Genomic DNA, 15,698 nt, shown 5'->3' with positions numbered 1-15,698 from the left:
TGTCTGTCTTTATATCTATCTTCAAATCATCCATCTTAGCTTCCATGTCTGTCTTCAAATCTATCTTCAAATCATCCATCTTAGCTTCCATGCCCTTTATCTTAGATTCCACGCCATTTACCTTAGATTCCACGCCACTTATCTTAGCTTCTGTTAGCTTTTGTGAGCGTGACATTTGTTGCACTTGTTCTTGTAATTTTGATATATCATGTAGCATTTCTTCCTCTTCTTCATGAGTCATGCTAGAGCTTTCAGGTTCCTTACTAGGTGTTTGCATTTTCTTTCCTCGGGGCATCAGTTACCGATAATAATGCTTTACTATGCCCTTTGAATTCCGTTAAACCAAGCTTACACAAAAATTTAAAAAAAAACTACACACCTTTTTTCACTCTATAGAAGCCTGATATTGAATCTGATGTATCTCTGTAATTTCGGATCATCCAATTATGAAATTGCTACCTGTAGTAGCCTTCTGTGTCCTCTTTCCAATGCCACAAGTCTGAGCCAAATTGAATTCTCCAAGGAAGAGTTATGTGAAATCTCCCATAGTGACTTGCCTTTAGACGGGTTCAGCAGAGCGAACTTGTATGACGTGCCACGAGTCACTGTTTCAACCTTTGAATCTGAAACTCACACACAAGAAACTACAGTCCGTCCTCTTTCTATAACTTCTTACGAAATTTCAATCCGATCCCCAGAGAGAAGGTTATGACAATTTTCCCCAGGTCACCTGTTTTGAATGTAATTCAGGAGTCTGCAGAAAGGCCAACTTCCTCAGATCCTATCTCCGAAAATATCACGCGAAAAGCTCTGAAATTCGGACCCAAGGTTCAGCGCCAATTCTTCGCAAATGGGTTTTTTTTGCGACTTCTGAAACGTCACAGAAAAAAAGTTATAGCGAAAATTCCACGATGACCTGTTTGGAGCAGCGAAACCCTAGAATCCAAAGCTCTGATACCAAATGTTATGAAACCAGCTCACAAAAAGATAGAAAAGAGAGATCCACGCCTTAGAATTCAGCCTCTTCGAGGGGGCAACCTCCTTTACATTACATAAATGAACAATTCTTGGATGATACAAATGAAAATACCTCCTTTCTATATATAGGAGTCTAAGTGGTCCCAATACAATCACAGCCTACATAACAATAATATTGTAGGGCACAACAATAAAAATAGTGGGCTTCTATGTGGCACAATAGTAACAATATGGGCACTACATGGGTACATCAATATAAATAAGGGGTATAACTACAATAGTAATGGGGTAATCACTAGTATTATAGGGACCCAACACTTGTATAATAGCATAAGATTCTTTATCATAAGAAGAATACTTCCTCTTAGATTTATCTAGTTTCTCTCTAAAGTATGTTATTGCTCTCACTTCTTGACTCGAAACTGTTCCAATTGCAACTCTATTGGCATTTGTTTCAACTTGAAATACCTTTTCAAAATCAGGTAAATCCAAAACTAGTTTCTTTCTGATTTTCTCCTTCAACAATTTAAAATTCCTGTCTGTTAATTCTATCCACTTGAATGGTTGATTAGTCTCCTTGATTGTTTCATGAATTGGTGCACAAATCTAACTAAAACCTCTCATAAATTTCCTATAAAATTTGCAGACCATGAAAGCTTCTTACCTCAAATATATTCCCTGGAATAGACTAGTTCCAAATTACTTGGAATTTCTCTGGATCCATTTTCAATCCTTGTTTAGAAACTACTAATCCCAAGTAAATTAATTTTTCCTTCATGAAACTACATTTCTTCAGATTTATCAGTAGTTTCTCTTTCTGCAGAGTTCTTAGAACCAACTTAAGATGCTCTAAATGTTCTTCTTTACTTCTACTAAAGACTAAAATATCATCAAGATAAACAATAACAAACTTGTTTGCATATTCCTTCAAAACTTCATTCATCAATCTCATGAATGTGCTAGGTGCATTAGTGAGTCCAAAAGGCATCACTAACCACTCATACAACCCACTATTTGTTTTAAATGCAGTCTTCCATTCATTGCCTTCTCAAATTCTTATTTGATGATATCCACTCTTCAAATCTATTTTAGTAAAATATTTGGATCCAATCAAACAATTCATCAAATCATCCATGCGTGGTAAAGGAAATATATACTTGATAGTGATCTTGTTTATAGCTCTGGACTCTGTACACATTCACCATTCACATCCTTTCATTGGACTGAGTACTATTGCTACAACATATGGACTAAGACTTTCTTGATTAGCCCCTTATCCATCAGCTCTTGCACTCGTCTTCCAACTTCTACATTCTCTTGAGGATTTAATATATATGTTTCTTTGTTTGGCAAACTTGCTCTAGGTATTAGATCAATATGATGACTAATACTCCTAATCGGTGGCGATGCATTTGGAAACACATCCACAACAATATCAGAAAAATCATTCAACAAAGTTTTTACTTCTTCAGGTAAATCATCTAAGATTTTGGAAGTCAAAATTACCTTAGGTCTCCTTATGATAGAAAAATGCATTTCTTCACCTTTTTCAACCTCTTGCAACAAGTCCTTCACACTCATCAGCATAACACTACTTCCATGTGTTGCTTTGTCAGTGTCATCCTTCAATGGCAGTGATGTATGTCTAGTTCCATCCTTCTCTAGTGTATAAGTGTTTCTCCTCGCATCATGAACAGTTTTTCAATCAAATTGCCATGGTCTACCCTGTAATACATGACATACATCCATGGGCATTACATCACATAATATCACATCTTTATGCATACCAATTTGTATCTGAACCTTGTATTGTTCTGTCACAATAATCTGATGTCCTTTCTATAACCATGGCACTTTATAAGGAGTAGGGTGTATTGCCTTTGGTAAGCCAAGCTTGTCCACCATCTTTGTAGAAACAAGTTTGTCAGTGCTTCCACTGTCAGTTATTACTTTACCACACTTACCTTTTCATTTACAAGTAGTTCTAAATAAATTCTTCCTCTGTGCTGGTTCTTCAATCTCCTTCTCTGTCTTAAGCAAGGCCCTTCTCAATAACAAGGATTCTCCTACTTCGGGGGGTTCTTCCTTTTCCATAAGTCGAGGTGGTTTTGGCTTTGCCTCAACCACATTTGCATTCCATTGACTTTCTGGTTTATTACGAGGACAGTCCCATGACACATGTCCCCATTCTCCACATGTGTAACACCGAACATCTCTTCCTCAGTATCTTCCTCTTGGCGCAAATCCTCCTCTGTTAAGCTCTCCCCTCTGTGGTGGTCTGCTACTTTAGCTGTTTGCTTCATGCTGATTTTGTTGTCCCCTTGGTTTGGTAGTTCCTTTACCTCCTACTGATCTTCTTCCTCTATTCCTCTTACTATGTTTTCTCAACATCTTCTCTTCTGCCTTCAAACCTGCTTGATAGGCATCTCCAATAGTCTTTAGGCTCAACAAGCTAATCTCATCCTGGATGTCATACCTTAAGCCATTGAAATATCTAGCTACCTTCTCCATGTCACCTTCTGCATGTCCTACTCTAATACTCAATCTATAAAACTCTTATGTGTATTCCTTAACTGACATTCCTTTTTGCCTTAAATTTTTCAATTGTTTGAAAAGATTTAACTGATAATCTTTAGGCATAAATTTGGCTTTCATTTTACTCACCATTTCTTCCCACTGCTTGACCTTCGACTTTCCTTTCCTCATTCTGGATGTTTGTAATTCATCCCACCAAATAACTGCATGACCCTTCAATCTGGTAATTGCAAATTTCACCTTCTTTTTGTTGTCAGCTTCCTCTTCATAGTTAAAATATGTTTCCAATGAATTGATCCAATCCATTAGCTCTTCTGCATTGAGACCCCCTTCATACGTAGGAATTTCCATCTTTGGTTTTCCTCCTACTTTTGCCAACATATTGATAACTCTGGTAGTTTCATTTTCCTCCTTTTCTTCTTCCTCAGAATATTCTTCTTTAGTACTGTCAGCTCCTTCATCAGGTGTTCTTCTTTGAGAAGTCTCAATTGTTTGCATTCTTGTACACAGACTCCAGATCTCTTCCAGTAGTACTGCATTTGCTTCAAGTCTTCCTCGACCAATGCCAGCTCCTCTCCTTGGTGGCATTTATTTTCTACAATCAACCTTAATCTCTATGCTCTGATGCCACAAATGATGCAGCAAAGCTCAATATGAAATTAATGTGCACGGGACTCTGGATTATGGGTTCACAACACCTATCGGAAATGTTATTGGCTTTAAACCCTAACAACACATAAAATATGAATGACACGGGAAACACAGGAAAAACACGCTTCAACACATAAGGCCGGACTTCAAATGAATTATGCCCGCATCTATAAATTTCTTGGGTCTACTCTTTTCACCTGAACTCTATCAATCAACCTCCACCACCCATTTCATTCATCGATCCAATGGTTGACGTTACACCTAATCAACAAAACTAATCGATGATCCTCCACTGTCGATTAACTTGTAATAGATCCAATGGTTCACAAGGGTATTAGGGGCGCAACCTGCATGGAGAGTACCCGCTCGAAATGTGGTTTCCTCTCACCTCCTCGCTGCTACGTGTCCTCCACTAAATGGAATCAGGGGACTGCTCATTTTTACCACTTATGGTTTTAAGACCACCTGAAATACCACTTTCACTGTTTAAACCCTGCCCTTGGATATAACCACATGCATTAAATTAATCAAAGCCCTTAATGACTAATTTTAGTACTTAATCATGAAATTAACCCTTAATGCTAATTGACCCCGATTTATTGTCAATACACAGAAAACCCACAACCACTAATATTTGCATTAAATGTGAGATTACAAAAAATACCTGGTTAATTGTCTGGATGTGGACACACCGAAAGAAAAAAGAGTTTACACCATGATTACAATACAAATACAAGTTGCATCATTTTCATTAATATAATATCTGTTACAGAGTCTCGGTCTTGGCCCAATTACACAAATAAAAGACATTTGTTTCAAAATACAATCCACACACTATGCTTGCTCTCACTCCACTCAATCCTTCTTTCATTACATTTTTTCCTTATTTTTATCAATTGAATAACACTCTATTCTGTGCCGAACAATTCAATCCCTATTTTTAATCAATTTAGCAACAAATATCTAATTCCTAGCTCTACCGCACACCTATGCTAACAAATTATATTTCAATATAAAATAAGACAATTTCTAATTATTAAAATAATGAAATACAACTCATTTCTTGAGAGATCCAACCCTCTCAGTAAAACTAACTTTTGACCAATTAGATCAATGGAATTCAACTTGTTTAGCCACAACATATAAACAAACTTTCACATTGCTAACAAAGTTCGGATGCTCCTACATTAATATTCTAATCAAACTAGTTTTATTCCGTAGTTAGACCATGCTTTAAAAAAATTGAAAAAGTTATTCATATTCTAATCAAACTGATTTTAGATCAGATTCATCTTGGTTGGACTCATGCCGCTCGTTCATATTTTAATAAAGTTGGTTCACCCTTGTTGGAAGCATTAATGATGAAGTTAATCATATTCTAATCAAACCGGTTTTAGATCCAATTCACTTTTGTTGGACTCATGACGCTCATTCGTATTCTAATAAAGTTGGTTCATCTTTGTTAGAAGCATCACATCATTGATTGTGTGTAGATACTCTTAAAACATGTTGTAATGTAAAAATAAACATTAAAAATAATAAAATAAAAAGGATTTTTGGCACAAAGTTTTCAAAAGCCAGGGTCATGTTCATGGTATTTGTTGTAATGCAAATATAAACATTAAAAATAATAAAATAGTAAGGATTTTTGGCACAAGTTTTTCACAAGCCATGGTTTTGTTCATGTCATTTGTTATGATGAAATCAGGTTAAAAAAATTTCATTATGAAATGTAATAGATATATCTTAGGTGTATACTTAATCTCTCAAGTTTTATAAATCTATATTTAAGATGGATCTAAAGTGGTTATCTCATGCTTAATAAATTCATATTTAAGATGGATCTAGAATGCTTATCTCATAGTTAGTACTTATCTATTTAAAAATAATGTATATCTAATTAATAAAATTTATATCATACACCTATCTATAATGATTAAATTATATTTATATAGTAAATTTTTTGAATGAGGTTTATTTAATAAAGGTTATGTCAAGTGACCATTAATAATGATTGGATCATAGTTATATAATATATAGTTTTTAAATTGGTATGGAAGTTAGTTTATAAAGGCAATATGTTTTATATATTTAAGAAATTTTTTATTAAATTATACAAAGTTTATTTAAACTTAAATATTTATATAATTTTTTATTATTTTAATTGATTTAACTTTTACTGTCATTTTTTAGAAATAGAATTCATTGGAATGTTGAAAAGAAGGTTTTTAATATTTCAAAAAAGTGTTAATTTTGATATTGAATATATTAATCATTTTAATGTTCAGTTGACAAGTTATTTTGGTTTTACTTAGGCTAGAAACCTAGATGATAAGAGGTTTATTTTTGTGTATGTGTTTAATATAGGATCTAATATAATATATAGTGAGTAGCAAGAAACAATTTACAATTTTTCTATTATCTATAATATATGGTGAGTAGCAAGAAACAACTTACAATTTTTCTATCATCTATTTTTCTGTCATTTTCTATTGTTGCATATGAAGCATTGTGGTTTAGAGGAATCTTTAAGATATGGGTGATGAGAATAAGTACCAACTATTATCAATTAGGATAATGAATTTTTAATAAAATTGGTAAATAACCCAATGCATCATGCTAGGTTAAAACATATTCAAACAAACATCATTATGTAGTAAAATAAAATGACTTGGCATATTTTAATATAAATTAAAATCTTACTGACATATTTAGCAAGCATGTTGGAAATAATAACTTTAAAATTTGTAAAAATAAATTGTGTATTGTAGAAAATTTATTTCCAGTTGAAAGGGAATGTTAGGAATAAACAAAAAGATACAATATATAGAAACTAAAAAAAATAGTTTTAAATAAATGTAGATTTAGGCTAAATAGGTTATCTTAACTTCAAGTTTAATTGAGAGTTATACATATTTTTTCATGAGAATAATGGTCTCTCAAAGGATAATTTGGTATTTATCAAAATTTTAGATAATATTTTAATTAAAATGAACATTAATATACTCCAATATACTCCAAATTCTTTTGCACATAATCATTATCTTTCTAGAACCATAGTGTTTTCATAGATATTAAGCAATGTGTATAAGTAGCACATAAAGAATAAAGTAACAATATTAATTTATGCAACATATCATAGTCCTTATATCGACCACTAACTAATTGATTAAGACAATGCAAGGTCTGTGTTTTTTCGTTATTCGAGAATCCTTCATTTCAGTAATTATTTCTACCATATGTAGTTATTACCACCTCCGCACTTCCACACTACACACAATGAAAGGCACCTCTGTACAAATTCCTCTACACCTCCACACTCTCCACATGTGGATGTCCAACAATCCATCATAGAATTATAACAAGATATTAAGAGTTGAAAATTATCTCTTGTCACTACTATTATTGATACATTATGCATATTACAGAGGTGTAGATTCATACATTGTGTGAAGCCCAAAAAATCATATTGAGAAAATATCATGTATCATTATATATCAGCTTCTTTTGCACTTCTAGACTCGCATATGTCCACACTCTTCATAATGAAAACCGTGTGTGCATAATGAAATCTTACTTTGCACAATCAAATATTCTTTCAGATATCCACACTCTACACAATGAAATCTTTTTCCTTACCTCTACACTCTGTATAATGAAAGTTGAAACTTAATATATATGGTTTCCCCGAAGTGCTAGAGCTTCCTCCACATATTTTCCCAACAATCTGCCTTAAGAATTATAATGGAAGATAAGTAGAAAATGAAATTCTTACTATTCACGGCTTTCGAATACTATGTGCATTTGGTATTCATAGCACAATCTTGGTACTTATTATCAAATATTAAATGAAGTGTGTTTTTAATGTGTGTGAGGAAGAGGTGCGTGAGAGAACAGGTGTGTAGCGCAAATAACATAATCCTTCATCTGCAATGCTCATATCTTTAAATAAGGGTGGGAAATCATAGATTTGTATGGAGGGGAATGTGTGCAGAGGTGTGGATTCATACATTATGTAGAGCCCAAAAATTCATATTGAGAAAATATTGGGCAAGATTATATACCTGTTTCTTTCACACCTTCGTGCTCATACATGTCCACACTTCGCATAATGAAAAATTTGTGCCCATAATCATATCTTCTTCTGCACAATTAAATCTTTTTTTATATATGAACACTGCATAATAAAAGCTTTATCTGTAACTTCACATTTGTTACAACAAAATTTAAACTGTCATACAAGATAAAGAAATTGTCCAAGGCAAGTGCATACTTGGAAATTCATATTAAGTAGCTAAATTAAATGGAGGTGAGTGAACCATACAAGAATATTACCTATTAGTTTCTTATGCAGTTCCACATTCATGCATATACACACAATAAAAGCTTTCTTCACATGTCGACACTTCATACAATGAAATGTTTCATGATTTTTCAACGTTTAAATAATCGATGGGGGAAAGCATGCAATGTGGGTAATAAAATATAAATTTCTAAAGCTATAAAGGAAACTGTCATTTTCACAACCATTTTAAAAGTAATCCAAAGTACAAAAAAGTAATGATATGGGATGTAGACAACCATGTTTTTGAATAGTATTTCCAACATGCTCTTCATATTGAATATGAGAAGTAGCTGCAACATCTCAAGCTACCAGATATTTTATAGTTGAATAATGTAGTAGATGATGAGGTCATAGCCATATAAATTCTCTAAGAGAATGTTTTGTTTTGTTTTTTTTTTTCTTTTTTAATTCCAATTTCATGTAATGCAAAGCATGTGAGGACAATTTGAACAATTAGAAATATTAAGATTTCCATCTTATTGTGTGTGAAGTGCACACATTTCAATCAACACATTGTATGAAGCCTAGAAGTTCATATTAAACAAATACTAAGAAAATATTGTATATTATTCTATTCTGCATCTTTTCACTCACACAATTTCACATTCTACACAATGAAAATTTCAAACCCACAATGAAAATATCCTCCCTGCAATGAAATATTTCTTTGCATATGTGTATACCCTACAATAAAATCCCATGTCTACACTATGAACAATGAAAACTTCATTCCCATAACGAAATTTTCCTTTGCACAATGAATTCTCTCTTCACACCTATGCATACCCCACAACGAAAACTCCCTCTATACATATGCTATCCACACAATGAAAGCTAAACTTGGAGATATACAATTGTCTTGAAATGTAATATTATATATCAATTTCTTTAGCTCCTCCGCATTTGCACACATTTACACTCCAAACAATGAAAGCTTCATTTCTATATTCACATTCTCCTTATTCATGCAATGAAAACTTCCTCCATACATCTAGATACTGCACAATGAAATATTTTCATGCACTTGCACAGTGGGTACAATGAAATATTTATTCATGTTCTGTATGATTAAAGCTTCATCTGTCTCTCCACAATTCACGTCTCTTTGAGAATTGTTTTCTTTAGGAATATTGTTTTAATAAATTTGATTTACATAAATTTGATGATAGCGTATCCAAAAAGGCTCAATAATTAAACTCTAGTAGATATGAAAACAAATGTTCCAATATTTGAGAACACATACAAAAAACAAAAACTGTGACACTTTGACTGTTAGTTGGTTTTCGAATTCATGATTTATTAAAAAACAAAATTAAAACATATACCTTCTTTTGAACTTTATATAATAGAAAAAGCTAGATGCAAAGAAAAAACTTAGCAACATTATATACATATAAATAGCATACTAATAATAATAAAATTAATACATCGATTTCACACCGAGATACAAGAAAGGAGAGTGTCGAGATGTGAAAGTGCACGTGCGGAAGATGCATAACGAAAGCTTACTATCCACTTTCACATTCCGAGGAAATCTATTTTTCATTTCTTATGAAATGTATTTTATAGAATCCTAACAAATGATATAAGACAAATATTTGTAAGTATCGACATGGAATATATGAATGCTTTTGAATATATCTCCAGGGATTCATTTATGCAATTTCTTTGCAAGTCGTATTTTGAATATGAAGATCTCACAAGAACACGTATCATTATTATTATATCAAGTGATTGATTTATCGTTTTTTCCATAACATCATTTACTAGATTTATATTGGAGAATTACCAATAATTGTCAGAGGTGAAAAGTCATTATATCTATTTTAGGAGATGTATATTTCTTGCTAAAAACCAAACATTTCAAAATGATATCATGGATTTTTTATCCACGGCAAGAGTATTTTATAGAAAGTAAATGTTTTATTTGTTGCGAAGTTCAAGAAATGTTTTTCTTGGGGAATATATTCCTAATGTTTCTAAAAGCCAAAAAGTAATTATGATATTGATTCATGGGAATTTTTCTTGGGGAATATATTCCTAATGTTTCTAAAAGCCAAAAAATAATTATGATATTGATTCATGAGAAATATTGGTAAAAAGCCAAATAGGCTTAGGATTGAATGTCTTAATTTAATAATAATATATGCGGAAAAACTTTTCTACATTTAAAAAAAAAGATTTCTAATATACAAATTTCAAGATTGAATAAGTACAAATTAGCTTGACAGTAGAAACGTTGACACACAATACTTCAAATTAGCATCATGTACAATGGAGGAATATTTGATTGTGCAAAGTGTGTGAGTGTGGAGGAAGCACAAAGAAACCTTCCTACGCACATCCATACTCCACACAATCAAATTAACTCGATACTAAACACACAACATATTTCAAACTTCAATAGATTAAAACACATAACATATTTATTGTGTTATTGTTGTATGCTTGAGAGATGTATGTATGAGATCCAAAAATTTTGTCAAATTCTCATTTCCATTTTTAATCAATAACATGAAATTGGATATAATACAAAGGATCAAAGCATATGTTTGAAAAGTTATACAAAACATTATCACAAAATTGGCACAAACTCAGAATTGGAACATAGTAATCAGTGTTTTTGTTTGAGATGTATTGAAGAGTATGCAATATGGTGACGATAACAAGAAATATATGTAGATTCAAATGCTAATCACCATAACTATAATTCAAACATATACAAGATCGAATTCAAAACATTATGTTAGGATTCTTCACAAAATTGGTGAATAGAGATAGAACTTGAAATGCCAAAATTGAAAATTCCAATACTTAATTGTAAAAGTAAGTGCATTTGTCCTAATGGGGACTAGGATTTTCCTCTTGTGAACTATAATATGAAAAAGTCATATGAAAGTAAAAACAAGAAATTGTATACAGGAATTACCTTAGGTCATGATATCATAACCAACAAATTTGAATAACTTAATAGAAAAAAGTGGATAGAAAAATGAATGTTGAAGCATTTGAGAACACTCATAGTATGTGAAATCATGCACCATGATTATATATATGTTAGTTGTCTATTAGGTTCATGATTTCTTCAATAAAATTTTTCACCATAGTTTTAATGAATCTTTAACAGGAGTGGTTGTAATCTCCATTTTGACATTTTCATTGAATATCTCTTTCTCATTTTTCTAGCCTCTTCTTACAATTGTGCATCCAAGGAAATCTTTTGTTCATTGATATTAACAAAATTAATTAACCATGTGCTAATTTATTCTATATTTGCATCAATTATGTCATCAAAATCTATTTCCTTTGACTGTTTTAGCTTTTCCAATTTAGCTATTAGCATGTCTCTTCAAATTAATTAAGAATTTCATATTGTGCATGGATCATTTAACTCCTAAAAAATATGAACCACCTTGAGAAAGCGATGAAATCTTTTAGTGTTTATGCTTTCACATTCAAAAATTAAGTCCTCTAATGCCCTGATTCTCCTAGACCATCCATCTTCCACTTGCTTCATAGATTTATCATTTCGAATTCCTTTTTATTCTCTCTAGATGAGAGATTAATGCAAGTCTCTAACTAAAATTAAGCAACTTATTGTCAAATGAATTGCCTCTCCACGTAAATATTACTCTTAAGCAAATAAAAACATAACTTATTTTCTTGTGCTAAACACAGTAAATGAAAAAAACGATTTCCATGCATGATCAATAGTTTCCAATGTTTGGCATATGTTATTAATGATATATTATTTCACCACATTAAGGATATTCACGCTTTTATTAGATTGATGCAGTGTAGTAGGAATAGAAATGTTAGATATACTGAGAGGATGGGTGAATCAATATTTCATGATAATTAACCATTTACCTTGTTTTCATTGTTCTTTATAATTTTAACTGCATAACAGTAGATCTATGCATACAAAAGTAACATATATGAACCATGAGCATCATAAATGCTAAATGAAAGAACAGAACACATCAACAATTTAACATCATCATCATCACATAGATACATTGGATATTAGGTAGAAAACCCAACTGGGAAAAACCACATTGTTGTTGTCTTCATTTATTGTTATTAATATCTAGAAAATCATCTTTTACATCTTGCACCAATGTAGGATTTTACTAGTACACAAGATTCAACCTACTAGAGTCTATCACCTCCTATTGTTTCTTCAACTATCGGTGGAAGGAAGCTACTACTCCCTGAGCATGTTCTCCAACTACGATAGGAATGAAGCTTACACTCCCTCATTAGAGGCTCCAACCCTTACACCCTTTGTGGACCTCATTTCAAAATATTTCTGACTGGATCCGCCTACAACAAAACTCAAATCCTGTAAGATATGTTTCATCTAGTTTTCAAATTGGACTAACATAAAACGTTATTCTCATCAACCTAAATACAAAATCAAATCCTTTTTTCAATGAAAACTCTACTCACCAACAAATAATATAACTTCAATGCCTTTTCCAAACCCTAATGAGATTATACTCACATACAAGAACACAATATCACATGAAGCTCTCTATAATACAATATATCAAAAAGTATTTAATCATGCTTTCTTTGTAGAGAAATCAACAAATTACAACACATTGAAGACTCATAAGAACAACAATAGTATGATACATCTCTCACTATTGAAATGAAATGTAGAAGACATGATTTAATAGTATCACGATATAATAGAAGTATGTGTCTAGCAAATCCCTTATATCAACCACAATTCATTACCTCAATCACTCAGCTTATGTCACTACTTCTTTGCTCAAACAAGATACCAAAACCTCGAAAGTAAATCTCTAATCAAGAATCATATCTTCTCAATAGAACATCAACTGTAACTCTGCCATATACATCAATATTATTAAACACTAAAAAAAAGAATGTATCAGTGATTTTGACCAGTAATATACTAGACCATACTCTCTGCTCACACATGTGATCAAACCCTAATAACATACTCATAGAAAAACCATAACTCATCAAATCATTCTTCACTCACTCATACATCAACTTATGAATCATTGTTCTTACTCATCATCTCAACATACTTTCATGATATTTACCAACAAAAACCATGGTAAAGGTAACAAGGCTCATCAAATAGTTTTTCCCAATACTTTAAAATACTCATACTCTCCTTGACATACAATGATAAGGACCTAATGTCATACTTTGACAAAACGTTGATTCATCAACCCAATAGCAACATCTTTTTTTTTTTTCTACATAAGACTATTTCTATTATATTAACAAGGTAAAGGTAAATTTACATCATGACTTGAGTCAAGAACTCTGCTCCGGTAGGAGGCAGAACTATCCAAAAAACATATGTGAAAACTGTCTAATTTTATGACCCACACAGGCGACCGATTTGAGATACATATGATCATGCAAAAAACTCCAAAAAACTGAGAAACACCAAAGATCCCAGAAATGATTTGCCTTATATTCATGCCCAGTGGTGAGGGGCACACTGCTAGAAGAAGAGGCTTGGGTGGACGAGCTAATCATCAAGGGGCTCTTCTGTAATTCGACACCAACCTATGTCTGGCACATCCTCTGCTTGAGCCACGTTCTGGGCAGAGGGATCTGGATCCACCATCATCGCATCCTGAGCTCTGCATGTCTGTTCATTTGTCACCTGCCGAGGAACATTTTCAACATTCAACTGTAATGAAGAGGAGGGAGCTGGGATTGACCTCGAATTCCCTGTTTGAGTCCTTGTATCTTCAGCTTGGCTTTCCTCTTGAAAAACCACCGTGAAATAGGCAGTGATCCTGGGCCTATTCAGTGTGCTATCGAAGGTGAAGATGGCGGAACCAAAGGTAGGGATAGGTCCGGGGAGTAAGCTAGTGGCGCGAGATCTCCCTCTTCTACTACGAGTTAAAGGGCAGCGCCCTGATGAGCCCCAATTTTTGGTACAATTTGGGCTCATATTGGCCTACTTACCTTGCTCAACCATTCATATTTTACCACTTATGCATTCATTTCTTAGTATATTCGTGTTGTTTGTAGGAAGAAGGGCAGGCATTATATCTATGTGACTAATACATGATGATTTCAGGTTTGTGGCATTAAAGAGAGCAAAAGACCACGTAAATGGAGACAAGGAGACAGCAAAGGTGACATTGCGGATTCATAGGGAGGTTGTCCACAGTCTTGATGACCTTCCTCGTGATTTTCACCTTAACTCCGAGCTCCAACAGCTCTCCCCACCGAGCTTAAAGGTAGCCAACACGTTCTACAGGATCAGCAGTTTTATAGCAGTTTGTCTTTCAGTTGGGCAGCCAAGCTCCACGAATGGAGGAAGCCAGCTTGATCTTCATTGTGTATAAATATGAAGGTCGTAGCCTTTGTTGGAAGCTTTTTGACCTTCTGAATTACTATTGTAATCTCTGAGCACGAGTTACAGCTCGGTGTTTGTTTGTTTTGTAAGCCAGTTTTGGCATGACATTAGACTTTTGATTATGAATAAAGGCAAGCAGATTTGGATCTAATTCTGAGCTTTTAAGGGAGCTATAGCTCTCAGGTTAGGGCCCAACCTGAGAGCAATAGATCTCCTCTTCTTGTAGTGTTATTTACCTTTCTTTCCAGCATTGTGTTTCCTTGTTTTGATATGCATTTCAAAGAATACAGTTTGCTGATTTGATTTCTTTAACAAGATTGAGTAGGATTAGCTTATGGTCAAATTACTTTCAGTTGCTTAGACTAGGATAGGAGGTTTGTAATTCACTGGAGCTCCAAGAAAAAGGTTGTTAGTGCCTACACTGCCATCTCTGTTTATGGATTGGGGTGCAGTCTTACCAACCACCAAAAAATGCAGTCTTTTCTACTTTTATGCAAGCTGCAACATAGTCGGTTTAATCATGGATCCTTTCATGCATTTTGCTCTTGAGCCATACTTCGTCACTACAGTTCCATGCACTACTTTTCTTCATGATTTACAGCGTTGTTCATTGGTTTAATAGCACAGGTAGCACTGGTTAATGAATTCTTGTTTTTGGTGCAAGACATAAGTAATTTGTTTTATTTACACTGCTCCATATCCTTCTACTTTCTTCTTCTTCTTCTTCCTAACCACGCCTAAAGCCATCTACTCGACCTCTGTTCAGCTCATTCACCTTCCAACTCTTCCATTGCCCACGTAGCTTCATCTTTTTGACCTTTCGTT

Source organism: Pinus tabuliformis, chromosome 8 (assembly GCF_031772625.1).
Source record: "Pinus tabuliformis cultivar Carrire ecotype Pingquan chromosome 8, CPIR1, whole genome shotgun sequence".
NCBI classification, from domain to species: domain Eukaryota; kingdom Viridiplantae; phylum Streptophyta; class Pinopsida; order Pinales; family Pinaceae; genus Pinus; species Pinus tabuliformis.
This window is presented reverse-complemented; position numbering follows the sequence as displayed.